This window comes from Coptis chinensis, chromosome 3, assembly GCF_015680905.1.
Source record: "Coptis chinensis isolate HL-2020 chromosome 3, ASM1568090v1, whole genome shotgun sequence".
In the NCBI taxonomy this organism is placed as follows: Eukaryota; Viridiplantae; Streptophyta; class Magnoliopsida; order Ranunculales; family Ranunculaceae; genus Coptis; species Coptis chinensis.
The window spans coordinates 87,368,667-87,386,378 of record NC_141458.1 but is presented as its reverse complement, the minus strand read 5'-3'; positions in this window follow the sequence as shown (position 1 = coordinate 87,386,378).

Sequence of the window (17,712 nt, the reverse complement as noted above, 5' to 3'; positions counted from 1 at the left end):
GACGGAGAACGTACTTGTTCTCCATCCATGTTATAGAAAAACTTACAATAATCATAGAAATACCAAGTAAGTGCAAGAGAATAAAGTTCATTAGAACTTATCATTAGAGGCTGCCATCTTGCTTTTATAATCAAGTCGCGGAACCAAGATCCATACGTGTCACTTGTGAACAAATCTTCGAATGGCATCTCCGGTATGATCTGAGGAGACTTCATATCACACAACACACTCTAGAACTGCTGGAAGCAACCTTAGAAGAATCTACAAAAAATCAGAACTGGAAGTGGCTGTGGAGGTGAAGGGCGCGGGCGCGCTCAACTTTGTCTGTGGGAGGGCGTGGGCGCGCTCTTGCCTTGCTTGATGTCCAGTGATTTTAGGGCGCGCGCGCTCTAAGTATAGGCAAAACAGAGGGCGTGCGCGCTCCGAGTATGATGAGTGCTATGAAGTGAAAATTCAAAGGCAAAGTGAGAGGTGTGATGTGAAGTTGAGAGTGAACCCTGTACTTATAGAGGACTACTTTCTAAGTTCCACAAGTTTCCCAACTAGTTAAGGCAACATGATGGAAAAAGACATTTCTAAATCCAAAATAGAACTAGACAAGAGGCATGCTCCAAAACAAAACCAATAGTTTTTTGGTTGGAATTAAAATAGCAATCATCTAATTATGACTCCTTGAGGTTGCACCAAACAACACTAGCTAATTCTAGCTATACCAATTTAGCAACATACTCACATAATTCAATCATAATCAAGCAGGCAATAATATTTCGACAAAAATACGTGGATATGACTAGAGGCATTGCTAAAGAAATAATTTTACCCCCAAACAAGTTGGAAGGGTGGGATTCACGATACAAAACATAACATATGCTGGAAACTAAAACAACTTCAAATTAAAAAAAAAAAAAAACAAACAATTACAGAATTCAATATATTAACTACTTAACTAAACAATTCATAATCAAAATCTACGAAAAACAAGAAAACAAGTCTTAACACAACAATAATATAAAATAAACTAGCCACGTTACGAGAATGGAATAAGAATAGGAAGTTGAGTGATAAAGAATGGAAAGACCAAACACCCTACCCCTAAACAAATTTTTGAAAACATGGTTAGAAAATTTGTTTAAACACGTGGGTCTTTTAAAGTCAGATTCCCGAGACTTGATGTGAGGTTGATTTAAGTCAGATTCCCCTAGACTTAATGTGGGGTCATTTTAAGTCAGATTCCCCTAGACTGTGCACACCCCCAAACAAGCAAGAAGCTGGGGTGGCACAAAATGGATGATGCGTGGTCAACTATAAACTAATAGTCAAAAGAGTTGGGGGTCTAGCCATAAAAACATGATACTAAATGCACCCCCAAATAGAATGAAGTTGTATAATTGGAAGCAATCATGTAGAAGAATGAAAAAAAGCATATGTAACCCATCAAAGAACATATGCAAACCATCATGTTGTAGCTATTTTAAAGAGTTAGAATGACCCAAAAGATGAATTAGTGATATTTTAGGAGAGAAAGGAATGAAGTATGGATCATGGTGTCTTTCATGAGGCTCAGATGAGGAAAAATAAGACAAACTAGGTTTCTTACTACACTCGGTCAAAGCTTGGCTCTCAACTATAGGAATGGTGTACTCATGGGATTGTGTGCTAGACAAACACTCTTCACTGTGAGGGTTGAAAAAATTATAGAGAGTCTCTGAGGCAATTGGCTCAAGTGCAAATTTGAGGTTCCACTGAAATGGTAGGTGAATAGATGGCTTAGTTGTGGTAGATGGTTGGATTTTAGGAGGTGGTAACTCAGGTGGATGGTGGTCAGTTGGTGGATCCTCACACGCTCTTAAGAAATCATAGAAATCTTCATCTAGCTTAGTTGAATCCATAAAGTTATGGTTCATGGCTTTATCTTTAAGAAATTCATCTATTTCTTCCATTGTTATTTTCTGGGCTGCCAAACTAAATTGAGATTCACATTGCACTAAAGAAGTTACTTTGATTAATTCCTGCACATTACCTTGGTCATGCGTTAGATTAGATCAAATGGCGCCGATGCCATCTTAGTTTTGTTTAGATTCATTTCCTTTAGTAGTGTTAATCATACCAAAATCCCATTAAATCCACCCACCCTTATTGGTTCTGTCTGTGTTTGTTTGGTTTGGAAATTGTTTTTTTTATAATTCTACATGGAGCACGCCCTAAAAACACTAGACATTGGTAAAGGCAAGAGCGCGCCCTAGCCCTTCTACGCCTAGTTCCAAGTGCGCCCACACCTACTTCTAAATTTGTCAGATCTTCACAGGTTAGTTTCCAACACATTTCATTTAAGTTATTCAGTGTTTCTATCTTCGTGAATACACTGTGATTGCGTATACAAGACACAATTCAAACATGTAGCAAGGAGGCATTCAGGTACTCCTGCTTCCACTCCTTGCCTCTTCTGTTAGAGGATTAATTCTAGCATATCAAAGTTGTTTGACTGTTGTTAGTGGTTTGTTTTTTATTGGCCTTAGCCTTGTATGAGATTAACGTCCGGTACTAGTAAACCATCTTCTGTTATTTATCGCAAATGTCAACGCACATACCTATCTAGAATACCACACACTACACCTGCACCAATGGTTGATGAAACATAGACTCCTCTCTCTCATTTTTACAAGGCCCTTAACGATAGCCCTAAGTCGTGCATCATTCTTGCAGACCCAGTGGGGATTTTTGAATCCCCTTGAATATATTTAATTTGTTACCAGTTTTTCATGGGTTAGATCATGAGAAACGTTATCAGCATATGCGTAGGATAGAACAAATTCTTACCACATTTCATCATTCTACTTTTGGTTCATAGCAAATTAAATTGAGGGTGTTTCCTTTTACCTTCACCGATAAGGCGGCATCTTGGTTAACTACCCAAGCGCCTAATTCTGTGGACTCATGGGCCAAACTTGTTCAAATATTTATGGAACAGTTTTACCCACCGCTAAAGATAGATGAAATGCTTCAAAAGATTCATTTCTTCCACCAGAATCCTCATGAATCCTTTTCAGAGGCCTAGAATCGGTTCACTGATCTTCTCATCGAGTGTCCACATCATAACCTTGTGAAAGACACGATTGTTCGTGCTTTTTTTTCAAAGGGCTTTTACATCACCATAAAGAGGTTCTTAACATAATGAATGGGGGTAGTTTCCTTAGTAAAGGTGCCTCTGAGGCTTATAGGTTCTTGGAAGATCAATCTAAACGTCAAAATAACTGGGGGGGGGGGGGTAATGACATCCCCCGCTCCAGTAATTCTTCCTCCACAGTTAAGGCTGCCAGTATGTTTGAGGTTAAATCTAATCTTGAGCTTAAAACTTTAATTTAATCTCTCACTAAAAAGGTAGAAGCCATTTCTGTCCAACAACAGCCTACTCCTGTCATGAACGTCAACACTCTTCCATGTAATTTCTGTTACAGTCTTGAGCATCTTGACTCTTATTGTCATCTAGTCTATGAACAACCATTTGCTCAATCGGACAATGCTTGTTCCATTAATAGCAAACCTAACGCACCTTGGAGACAACATCCCAACTTCGGTTGGAGAAATAATCATTAAGTTACACCTCCAGGGTTTAATAATCAAAATGTTAGGCCAGCAAACAATTACAACTAAGCTCCACCACGATAAGGACAAGGACAAGGACAAGGACAAGGACAAGGTAATTATAATAATTATAACAATAATAATTATAATTCTAATAAAGGTATCATTCGGTTACTAATAACTATCACAACCCACCCGTTAATAATCAATGTGAGATAGTCCCAGTCACACCACCTGTGCCCACTACACATCCACTACCGGATCATTTCGTCAGCCTTCATGCAAACCTAACAACAAATTTTACAATCCATCCAACATTCCTTATAGCAATTAACCCAAGAGAAAGTACAACCAAAAGGTGTATTTCCAGGTCAAGCTATACCTAATCCTAAAACGCCAAACACATCCTTTGAAGTAACCGGTAATACTAGTAATGAAAAGGAAAATGTAGGTGAGTTAAATGCCATCACCACTCTCCGTTCTAGTAAAGTGGTTGATAACGCCATAACTATGCCCGTTGTTACACCACCAGTGGTCATACCAAATGAAAATTTACTAGATACCAAAATAGAAACTGAAGATCCTACCCCCTGTAGAGGTACCAATTAAACCACAACCTAAGAAACAAAAGGCCAAGGTTAAACATCCTGTTGATCCATATGTTAGATATAAAGATAAACCATCGTTTCCCCATAGATTAGCCATGTTAAACAAGGATACAAATTTTGATGAGATTAGGGAAGTTTTTAAAAATCTAACGATAAACCTACATTTTCTTGAAGCTATTAAAAAGTTACCACAACATGCTAGGTTTCTAAAAGAGTTGTGCACTACTAGGCGTAAAACAAATATTCCTAAAGACGCATTTTTAACTGAACAGTTTCCAACTTTATCCGAACATAATGGAATTGTTAAGTACAAGGACCCTGGTCGTCCTACTATACAATGCACCTTAGGGGATACTCACACGACAACTACTCTATTAGACCTGGGGGCGAGTGTTAACTTACTCCCTTATTATCTTTATAAACAAATAGGTCTATAAGAGATGCAACCAACTAAAATGACGTTGCAATTAGCTGATCGTTCTATTAAGTATCCTAAGCGTGTGGTTGAAAACGTGTTGGTTAAGGTTAAAAATTTTAATTACCTAGCCAACTTCGTTATCCTCGACACAAAAGTCGCTAACAACTCTATTCCTATCATTTTAGGGTGTTCCTTCTTGGCTACTACCAACGCGCTCATAAACTGCCGTGATGGTTCGATGTCCTTGTCCTTTTACCATCTTTCTGTTGAGGTAAACATTTTTAAAATGATGCAACAGTTCCCAGATAAAAACTATCAATAGAGATGTTAGCATGATCGAGAGTTTAGCTCAAGACTATTTCGACAACATGTTTCCTGATAATCAAATGCCCAAATTTCTTTCCTTCGGAAGTTCCGACTCCGCCGCTTTCGTCCCTACACTAGTTGATACCCATCTTATGGATGAGGAGGAAAATCACAATTTCGACTCCTTTGATGAGATTGATGACTTTTTCAAAGATGCAGAGGTATACCATAATCATGTGGATGCGACCAAGCTAGATCAGGAATTCGACGAGTTTTTTAGAGCCTGTGATGATCCACCCTCTCAAGAACTACCTAGCGCACCACCCACCTCTATTCCCCGCCCTCCACCTTTTCGAAGGGCCCTTGAGTTTGCACTTGACCCTCTTGTTTCTCCTATGCTTCATGATTTTCTAAATTCTCCTAGTACGAAATTATTACCTACAGACCCACCTGATACTTTCATTTTCAGTTGTGTGATTATACCAACCCACTCCACCAATGAATTTTGTGATAAACCCACTCTCTCATTTCTTCCATTTCTTACTTCTACAATTCATCCATATCCACCATCTCTTCCACAACCATCCATTTTCTCACAATCATTCACTTGCCCACCCTTTCGTTGGAAAAATAAGAAGACTTTGCGTGCTAGGTTAGGTTCTAGATTTATCAGTATTCACTCTCATTCTGTTATGCCACGTCATGGGAAATCATGGTGCTTGATTGTGTTTGGATGTGTTTTCTGTGATAATTATTTATGGCAAGATCCACAACTATTTCGATTGTTGATATATGGTAAACTACATGGTATGTATATATATATCTATTTATTTGTTAAAGTCTCGAGTATCTGACTATAAATTACTCATTTTATTCTTCGGTGTACTCCATTCCACTCTTATATTTTGGTAAGTGCACCATTCAGGTAATTGGGCCCTCCCTTTGGAGTGTGTGGCTGTAAGTACCGGATCTTAAGTCCACATTTACCATGATTCACGTTTTCCACTCTTGCATGTTTTATCGATTTTTGAGTCATGTTTCTCTATGGTGTGAATTATGTCTTTGTTGCTTTATTGTTTTCCTTTATATTAAAACTTATTCACAAAAAATAGAAAATGTTCAAACCATATAAAATTATAATCTAGCAAGTCTCGGGAATCTGACTTTAAAAGACCCACGTGTTTAAACAAATTTTCTAAACCATGTTTTCAAAATTTGTTTGGGGGTGGGGTGTTGGTCTTTTTTCTATTCTTATTGTTTATGCCGTTTAGTCATATTTTGATTCGGGTTGACACTATCTATGAATTTAGATTCCTTTTGCTCCATAACTTATGTCATGCGCGCACTTTGAGGCGTGTTCTATTTTCTTATATGTCAACCACAGTTAGATTTGAGTTTTTAATAGATCATTGGATTGTACTCTCTGTGCTGATTGTTTTCATAGCTCATTCGTAAAAATCAGACCGTTAATGAATCAAGGATTTTGGTTTTAAGTTTACAAGGCATAGGACAGGATTGGAATTTTGGAAATTAGTTTGGGCTTGGGTCAAAAGGGTTACCGCACGTGCGTCTCCAAAAACCAAAAGAGGAGAAAAACCCTTCGCGAGTCATCTTCTTCACGCCTCCACCAGCTCAAGAACACCAAACCTAAAAATAAATAAATAAATAAATATATATATATAAATAAATAAATAAATAAATATATATATATATATATTATATATATATATATAATAATAATAATAATAATAATAATAAACCACCGCATCATAGCTTTCCCCCCCACACCAATTTCGCTATTTACTTATTCCAATTCATCTTTTCCATCTCCACACCTCCATTAAACTATCGAAAAAATATATATATATATAAACCCCGCGACCCACTCCAAATTCTCGAGTGAGCTTCAATTCAAACTCGTTCCCCACATTGCATTAAAAACCAAATTTGACTTCCACACCTCAATGGCTCAAACCCAAAAAATTCTTCCAGAACAAGCTTTCACTTCGGACCATTTTACACCCTCTTACAGTGATGAGATGATTAGTAGGAAGTGGCGGAAGTTGTAGTATTCGACGAATGATTTTTTTCACACCGATTTGGTGTTGAATTTCTATAAGAAGAGGGAGATTGAGGGTCGGAAGATTTTTGTGAAGGTGAATGGTACAAAAAGAGAAGTGTGTACAGCTATGTTGTCTAAGATTCTAGACGTTGAGGCAAGACACAACCTCGTAATCACAATGCAGGAATTGCAGTGGGGTGGGATAGAGGCATTGATGAAAGAGACTGTATTGGAAGGACAATACAATGTCAAATCGCATTGTGTTCGACAGTCATCTCTGATAACCAACCAGCTGGCTGTAGCTCAGTGGCTTGGTAAGAACATCATTGGCACCTCGAAAGTCAGTGACATCGGCTCATCTTGTTTGCACGTTCTTTGGGTCCTTTAGGAGAAAAGGTATGAGTTTTACATCCTCGACTTTCTGATTGCTGAGCTTAGAAGCGTTGGACAATATACTGCACCCTTCCCTGTTTTGATTACTAAGATCATGCTGCATTTTGGAGTTGTTCCGAAAACTCAGCGGATTATGTTGAAGTTGCATGCAAATGCAAAAATTTATACGGATTGTATTTAGAAGACGTGGTGGTTGCCTGAGGATAGGGGTGTTAAGACGGACTTGGATGAGGAGGATGAGGAAGACACGACATGTTTTGAGGCCGATTCCTTGGAAAAAGCTACTTCTGATATAGAACGAATGGCATTGCTTCATCGTGGCCTGCGTTCTCTTAATAGCATTTGTGAGGATCTGCGGACTAGGCAGGTTAACATCCATTAGAATTTTGAGGAGCTCAACGCTAGTAACCGGGAGCTCCAGGCTAACATGGAGACCCTAGTCTAGCGTGATAAGAAGCGTGAGGAATCCATGAACACAGCTGGACAACAGAAGTTTCAAGTAGAAGTTGTACGACGCTTGCCACCTTATCAGTGTTTTACTTCTGAGGACTCTGATAGGCATGAGCATCGTCGACGCAGGACTAATGACTCTGGCCCATCCTCATCTCGTGGCTAGTAGTTTAGCTGTATTGTGTTTAGGAAATTTCCCTGTTTTTAGTAGAATTTTATTTTTTAGTTGTTTAGTTAAGTAGTTAATTGTGGATTATGTAATTGTTTTCGAATATTTGGTTGTTAGTTGAATTTTAAGTTTATTATATTTTTGTCAAGGCATGCTATTGTTTTTCATGAATTCCACCTTCTCGATTTGTTTGGGGGTGGCATTAATTGTTCAGCATTGTTTTTTTACTCTATCCACCATTTTGGAAGTTCTCGTTGCAAGATTGTGAGAATATGATTATGTGAGCATGTTACTAATTTGGTGTAGCTAGGATTAGCTAGTGTCGAATTTGGGCAACTTGTGGAATTAGATTGAGAAACTAATCCTCTATAAATCCTTGGTTCACTCTAAATTTAACACCACACCTCTCCCTTTGCACCTCTCATTGTTATCTCTCACTTTTATTTTTCACTTTTCAATTCAGAGCACTCAAAGTACTCAGAGCGCGCACGCCCTCTATTTTGCCTATACTAAGAGCGCGCTTGCCCTCAAATCACTGGACTTTGAGCAAGGCAAGAGCGCGCCCACGCCCTTCACAGGCAATTCCTGATCGCGCCCCGCGCCTTGGTCTTTGCAGCACTTCCACTTCTGATTTTCTTGTGGGTTTTTCTGAGGTTGTTCCAGCAGTTCTAGAGTGTGTTTGTTTGATATGAAGTCTCCTCCAATCATACCGGAGTAGTCTTTCGAGGATTTGTTCACAAGCGACACCTATGGGTCTTGTTTCCGCGACTTGATCATAAAGGCGGGATGGCAACCTCTAATGGTAAGCTCTAATGAACTTTATTCTCCTGCACTTACTTTGTATTTTTATGACCATTGTAAGTTTTTCTATCACATGGATGGAGAACAAGTGTTCTCCGTCACCATTGATGATGAAACAATGGATATAACCAAGTTCCTATTGGCGTTTGCTATTGGGCTTTCTATGCCTGCGGAAATTCAGGACTCATGGGGCTATTTGGTTGATAATTTATATGCCTACAACTATGATTTTTATATCTTACATGAGACCTATGGGGTCGGAATTTTCCGTGTAGAGGACCAAGGGTAGTATAACGTAGCCCTTGGTAGCTTGTCCTTAAACGTGGGCACGGTGATGTTTTTTATCATGCTAAACATATTATGGGAATGTCATTTTCCTTCTGCGAATGACGCCACTTGTGAAGTTTTCCTTGCTCTAGCTGAGGGAAGTATGCTCTATGACCTTCCTTAGACCTTAGTGTCTAGTTTAGCCCAAGCCCATAGTATGAGGCATAAGTATCTTCTTATGCATGTCTTAGTTTGTCGTATCATGCTATGTTTCTTTCCTGCATTTTGTGCCCGTTTCACGGATTGGGTTGGGGTGACATTGTGAGACCCACCAACTGCATTATACGCTCATTCTGTGCAATGACCTTGCCAGGGTGGAGGATACAACCTAGTTGGGTTGCCCCTTACACCCCATCCAACCAAGTGGCGCCTAACCGGTTAGCAAATGTAGATGATAAATGGCGTGAGGCCTGGCAAATCACCATGGCGTGGCAGGATGCGTAGGAACCTCAATTCTTTATTGAGGAGGAGGACAACGAGTAAATACTGGATATGAGGTAATTTTTTATTTTTGTTCGTGTCTACTTATGTCCCAAGCAATTTATTTATTTTAACCCCATAACGGGCGGAACTCATATAGAGTTGCGTCTGTCTTTATTTATCTGTATTAGTATGTTTTAAATTTGTTTTGCAGGTGTTCTTCAATTCTCATGCGTTTCCATGGTATTTCCTACCCTTCTTATTTTAATACTTTGAGGACAAAACATGTTCTTGTTTGGGGGTGGCATAGGAACACGCATAAATTTAAGGCACCTATTAGGATATAATGCATGTATAATACAAACTTGTTTTCTAGTAAAAAATTCAAAAATATAAATAAAAAATTTATGTTATACATTTAGGAATATTGGTATTGTTTCTTTCTCTATGATGATAATAGTCTAGATATTTCACATTAGCTCTTGTATTAGAATAGTTTTTAGAAATTTAGGTTAATATGTAGGTAATAATCATTGCATCTTTCTATAAATATATTGCATGAGTATTTATGATTGTTTGGCAGTAAGTTTATGAAATCTAGGCTAGAGTACTTATTCTACAAATCCAGTGAGAATATAGCTTAAAGCCTTATATGAGTGAAATATTTGAGAAATGACACAAAGGAGAAGTAAATTCCAAATAGAGAAATTACATGTCCACTTGCTTGATCACTATACCATATCTTAAGCGAGAATTTAGGCCCTCTTTGGATCGATATAGCCAGAAATTCAAACCTTATTAAATTATTTTCCGCTAGTCGCCCCTCTAAGCCTTTCTTTAGCCATTCATAAACCGCAAATCATTTACCCTTTTACAAAAACAAAACAAAATAAAAATCAGCCTACCCATTTTTGAATGAGTATGAGAATAGAGATGAAATGAAGAATAGAAAAGAGAAAGACCTGTGAAACCAATAATTTGTTAGTTGCTTCAAATAAGAAAAGAAAGTTTCCATCCAAAGAAACGAAAAAAAAATAAAAAATAAAAAGTTAGAACTCCAAAAACAGAATCAAAGGAGTCGAAAGCCAAAAAGAAAAAGAAAAATTGGCTAAAGATGGAAACAAAGTGTAGAAGCAAAGTAAGAACAAGGTTTTCTCTAGTTACATAATATGAAAACTCTATTATCTCAGACTTGTTCTTTTTGAATATCAATTTTCTTCCTTCTTAAACCATCTCCTAATCCTGACAACACCTAATAAAGACCTCTAACTCAATTAAGAATAGGTTAGTGTGATAGTAAGTGGCCAATGTGTTTGATCAACTTTGGCTTCCTTGTGTGTCATTGAGATTGTAAGGTAAAGTGTGCCCACTGCGCACTGGAGTGAGCGAAACTTGAGTAAAAAATCAGAGTGGTTTTTGTCTTGACATATATGTGAGGACCTACTTAAGGACGTTATTCCAAAGTTTCAGAAACGGACCTGTTATTGCATTTTATAGCATAGTTCATTATATATATGTTTATTCATAGATGATTAATTATTATGCACGTATTAGCTTAGATTTCGACTTGATTATTCTGTATTCATTGCTAGTGAAATGTATAGATATCTGAGAATAATGTAGGAAACAGTAATTTTATTTCTTAGTTGTTGTAGTATAGATGAAGTTTGTGAAGTACCTTCTCTGGAAAACTCTCACGAGGCTATAACTCGTCTACTAGGGAATTCCTAGTGGTTTAAGGTTTTGTTGTATATGGTCAATGCAATCGTACTCGGCGAAAAGAGATTAGTTAGAACTCCATTTTTGGCCACTTATATTAATTTCTCATATTTGTTTGAGGACAAGCAAAATACTGTTTGGGGGTGGGGTGGTTTGATAAGAGCCCAAAACTGTAGTTTTAACCCCTTAATATCATTACATTTAGACCAATTATGTGTATAATAAATAAGAGTTAGTGTTGTTTACGTGTTTTTGTGTATTTCAGGCATTGGAGTCGAATATGTGAAGAAATATGTCCCTTTTGCGAGATAAAGGAGCAAAGATTGGTTGCTAAGAATTTCTATGATTACAGGCCAAGATTCAAGGAGAAAAAGCCTTTTTAATGCTCGATCAAAGCTGAAAAATCAAAATCAACGCGGGCAGAAATAGCGTATAAAAGTCAACAGAACTTCCGAAGGCCATATCTTTGGACTTAGACCTCAGAATTGGGCCTACCATATGTCACAATGATCGGATCGAAAAGAACTTTCCAATGGTTCAAGCCTTGACCTAATCAGAGGAGCAGAAGTTGGCAAACATGCTGTTGTAGTAATTTTCAGCAGAGAAACCCTTTTTGGACCGAAGTAATCAAGTTTTGGGCTCGATTTTATGGCCCAAAACATGGCTCCAAAATCCATGCACGAATTTGTAAACATAGCCTCTTCTATATAAAGAGGACGAAGGCCAAACTCTTAGACTCTCCTAGATTAGATTCATAATATAGATTAGACTTAATTAATTAGTCGGTACTTAGTTTTTAATACAGTTTTGAATCATTAGACACTTTTCCATTAGATTAATAACTTAATTTTATATTTCTTCAAAGATGTCTTCTTCTTATTCTTCTATTAATGATAATTTGATGAATCGAAGTTAAACCTCTTTTAGAGGGGTTTGAGGAAGCTTTGATGAAAACTTGATTGTGTTAGTATAGAAATAGTTGTAATAATCTATTCCATTCTAGAAGGTAGTTAATTCACCATGAGAATGAGTTTAAATTGCCTCACATGCTAATTATTAGTTGGTAGAAATTTCCATGAATAATTAGGGATTAGAAAGACCCAATTTTTATGTGAAAACATAAAGATTAGGATTACAACAAATCTATGCTACTTTATTAAGTTGAAATCAAGGTAGAATCAAATCCCCCTAATTCCTTCTCCATATTTACATCTTAGTATTGAATTGCCGTAGTATAAATTAGAACATATTAATTAGTATTCAATCACCATATTAGTATATTTTCATTTCATTACTCTCATCAATTTTGTTAGAATTAATTGAACTAGGAAATCTTAACGTCTGAACGACTAGGAGTGGAATAAGTTTAAGTTATCAAGTTAGAGTAAATAGTACTAACTCATATTTATTATACATATAATTGGTCTAAATGTAATGAGTTAGTACCCCTAATATCAAACCACCCCCAAACAGTATTTTGCATTTAGTTATCAATTAATAAAATCCTTATTATACCCCTTAATATCATTACATTTATATGCCTACAACTATGATTTTTTACATGAGACCTATGGGGCAAAAAATTTCCGTGTAGAGGACCAAAGGCAATATAACGTAGCCCTTGTTAGCTTGTCCCTTAATGTGGTCATGCCAAACATATTAGGAGAATGACATTTTTTTCTGCGAATGACACCACTTGTGACGTTTTCCTTGCTCTAGCTTAGGGATGTATGCTCTATGACCTTCCCCAGACCTTAGTGTCTAGCTTAGCCCGAGCCCATAGTATGAGGCATAAGTATCTTCTAATGCCAGTCTTAGTTTGTCGTATCATGCTATATTTCCTTCCTGCATTTTATGTCCATTTCACGGATTGGATTGGGGTTGACATTGTGAGACCCACCAACTGCATTATTCGCTCTTTCCGTGCAATGACTTGGCCAGGGTGGAAGCTACAACCTAATTGGGTTGCCCTTTACACCCCATCCGACCAAGTGGCGCTTAACAGGTTAGCGATTATAGATGATAAATGGCGTGAGGCCTGGCAAATTATCATGGCGTGACAGGATGCCAAGGAACCTCAATTCTTTATTGAGGAGGAAAATGATTAAATGCGGGATATGAGGTAAGTTTTTATTTTTGTTAGTGTTTGCTTATGTCCCAAGCAATTTACTTTTTGTTAACCCCATAACGGGTGTAACTCATATAGAGTTGCGTCTGTTTTTATTTATTTATATTAGTATATTTTAAATTGGTTTTGCAGGTGTTCTTCAATTTTCACGAGTTTCCATGGTATTTCCTACCTTTCTTATTTTAATACTTTGAGGACAAAGCATGTTCTTGTTTGGGTGGCATAGAAACATGTGGAAATTAAAGCACCTATTAGGATAATACATGCATAATATACACTTGTGTTCTAGTAAAAAAAATATTAATTAAATATAAATAATAAGTATTTATGTTATACACTTAGGAATATTGGTATTGTTTCTTTCTCTATGATGATAATAGTCTAGATATTTCAATTAGCTCTTATATTATAACAGTTTTTAGAAATTTAGGTTAATATGTAGGTAATAATCATTACATCTTTCCATAAATATATTGCATGAGCATCTATGTTTGTATTGGTAGTAAGTTTTTGAAATCTAGGCTAGAATACTTATTCTACAAATCTTGTGAGAATATAGCCTTAAAGCCTTATATGAGTGAAATATTTGAGAAATGACACAAAGGAGAAGTAAATTCCGAATATAGAAATCACATGTCCACTTGCTTCATCACTATACCATATCCTAAGCGAGAATTTAGGCCCTTTTTGGTTCGATATAGCCAGAAATTCAAACCTATATGAAATAATTTTCGCTAATTAGTCGCTCCTCACGAGCCTTTCTTTAGCCTTTCATAAACCCCATAAATCCTTTACCCCTTTTACAAAACAAAATAAAATTAAAAATCAGCCTAACCATTTTTGAATGAGTCTGAGAATAGAGATTAAATGAAGAATAGAAAAGAGAAAGACCTGTGAAACCAAGAATTTGTTAGTTGCTTCAAATAAGAAAAGGAAATTTCCATCAAAAGAAAAGAAAAGAAAAAGAAAATAAAATAAAAAGTTAGAACTCCAAAAATAGAATCAAAGGAGTTAAAAGCCAAAAGAAAAAGAAAAAAATGGCTAAGGATGGAAACAAAGTGTAGAAGCAAAGTAAGAACAAGGTTTTCTCTAGTTACATATTTTGAAGACTCTATTATCTCAGACTTGTTCTTTTTAAATATCAATTTCCTTCCTCCTTAAACCATCTCCTAATCCCGAAAACACCTAATGAAGACTTCTAACTCAATTATGAATAGGTTAGTGTGATAGTAAGTGGCCAATGTGTTTACTCAACTTCGGCTTCCTTGTGTGTCATTGAGATTGTAAGGTAAAGTGTGCCCACTGCGCACTTGAGTGAGCGAAACTTGAGTGGAAAAATCAGAGTGGTTTTTGTTTTGACATATATGTGAGGACCTATATTTAAGGACGCTATTCCAAAGTTTCAGAAACGGACCTGTTATTGCATTTCATAGCATAGTTCATTATATATATGTTTATTCATAGATGATTGATTATTATGCACTTATTAGCTTAGATTTCGACTTGATTATTCTGTATTCATTGCTAGTGAGATATATAGATATCTGAGAACAAAGTAGGAAACAATACTTTTATTTTTTAGTCGTTGTAGTATAGATGAAGTTTGTGAGTATCTTCGCTGGAAAACTCTCACGAGGCTATAACTCGTCTACTAGGGAATTCCTAATGGTTTAAGGTCTTGTTGTATATGGTCAATGCAATCGTACTCGGCAAAAAGAGATTAGTTAGAACTCCATTTTTGGCCACTTATATTAATTTCTCATATTTGTTTGAGGACAAGCAAAATACTGTTTGGGGGTGGTTTGATAAAAGCCTAAAATTGGTCTAAGTAGGAAACAATATTTTGCTTGTCCTCAAACAAATATGAGAAATTAATATAAGTGGCCAAAAATGGAGTTCTAACTAATCTCTTTTCGCCGAGTACGATTGCATTGACCATATACAACAAGACCTTAAACCACTAGGAATTCCCTAGTAGACGAGTTATAGCCTCGTGAGAGTTTTCCAGCGAAGGTACTCACAAACTTCATCTATACTACAACGACTAAAAAATAAAAGTATTGTTTCCTACTTTGTTCTCAGATATCTATATATCTCACTAGCAATGAATACAGAATAATCAATTCGAAATCTAAGCTAATAAGTGCATAATAATCAATCATCTATGAATAAACATATATATAATGAACTATGCTATGAAATACAATAACAGGTCCGTTTCTGAAACTTTGGAATAGCGTCCTTAAATATAGGTCCTCACATATATGTCAAAACAAAAACCACTCTGATTTTTCCACTCAAGTTTCACACTCCGCTCAAGCAAGCACACTTTACCTTACAATCTCAATGACACACAAGGAAGCCGAAGTTGAGTAAACACATTGGCCACTTACTATCACACTAACCTATTCATAATTGAGTTAGAGGTCTTTATTAGGTGTTTCCGGGATTAGGAGATGGTTTAAAGAGGAAGGAAATTAATATTTAAAAAGAACAAGTCTGAGATAATAGAGTGTTCAAAATATGTAACTAGAGAAAACCTTGTTCTTACTTTGCTTCTACACTTTGTTTCCATCCTTAGCCATTTTTTTCTTTTTCTTTTGGCTTTTAACTCCTTTGATTCTATTTTTGGAGTTCTAACTTTTTATTTTATTTTCTTTTTCTTCTCTTTTCTTTTGATGGAAATTTCCTTTTCTTATTTGAAGCAACTAACAAATTCTTGGTTTCACAGGTCTTTCTATTTTCTATTCTTCATTTAATCTCTATTCTCAGACTCATTCAAAAATGGGTAGGCTGATTTTTAATTTTATTTTGTTTTGTAAAAGGGTAAAGGATTTGCGGTTTATGAAAGGCTAAAGAAAGGCTCAGAGGAGCGACTAGCGGAAAATTATTTCATATAGGTTTGAATTTCTGGCTATATCGATCCAAGAAGTGGACATGTGATTTCTATATTCGGAATTTACTTCTCCTTTGTGTCATTTCTCAAATATTTCACTCACATAAGGCTTTAAGGCAATATTCTCACAAGATTTGTAGAATAAGTATTCTAGCCTAGATTTCAAAAACTTACTACCAATACAAACATAGATGCTCATGCAATATATTTATGGAAAGATGTAATGATTATTACCTACATATTAACCTAAATTTCTAAAAAATGTTATAATATAAGAGCTAATTGAAATATCTAGACTATTATCATCATAGAGAAAGAAATAATACCAATATTCCTAAGTGTATAACATAAATACTTATTATTTATATTTAATTAGTATTTTTTTTACTAGAACACAAGTGCATATTATGCATGTATTATCCTAATAGGTGCTTTAATTTACACATGTTTCTATGCCACCCAAACAAGAACATGCTTTGTCCTCAAAGTATTAAAATAAGAAAGGTAGGAAATACCATGGAAACTCGTGAAAATTGAAGAACACCTGCAAAACCAATTTAAAATATACTAATATAAATAAATAAAAACAGACGCAACTCTATATGAGTTACACCCGTTATGGGGTTAACAAAAAGTAAATTGCTTGGGACATAAGCAAACACTAACAAAAATAAAAACTTACCTCATATCCCGCATTTAATCATTTTCCTCCTCCTCAATAAAGAATTGAGGTTCCTTGGCATCCTGTCACGCCATGATAATTTGCCAGGCCTCACGCCATTTATCATCTATAATCGCTAACCTGTTAAGCGCCACTTGGTCGGATGGGGTGTAAAGGCAACCCAATTAGGTTGTAGCTTCCACCCTGGCCAAGTCATTGCACGGAAAGAGCGAATAATGCAGTTGGTGGGTCTCACAATGTCAACCCCAATCCAATCCGTGAAACGGACATAAAATGCAGGAAGGAAATATAGCATGATACGACAAACTAAGATTGGCATTAGAAGATACTTATGCCTCATACTATGGGCTCGGGCTAAGCTAGACACTAAGGTCTGGGGAAGGTCATAGAGCATACATCCCTAAGCTAGAGCAAGGAAAACGTCACAAGTGGTGTCATTCGCAGAAGAAAAATGTCATCCTCCTAATATGTTTGGCATGACCACATTAAGGGACAAGCTAACAAGGGCTACGTTATATTGCCCTTGGTCCTCTACACGGAAAATTTCTGCCCCATAGGTCTCATGTAAAAAATCATAGTTGTAGGCATATAAATTATTAACCAAATATCCCCATGAGTCTTGAATCTCAGCAGGCATAGAAAGCTCAACAGCAAACACCAATAAGAAGTTGGTTATATCCATTGTTTCATCCTCAATGGTGATGCAGAACACTTGTTCTCCATCCATACGATAGAAAAACTTACAATGGTC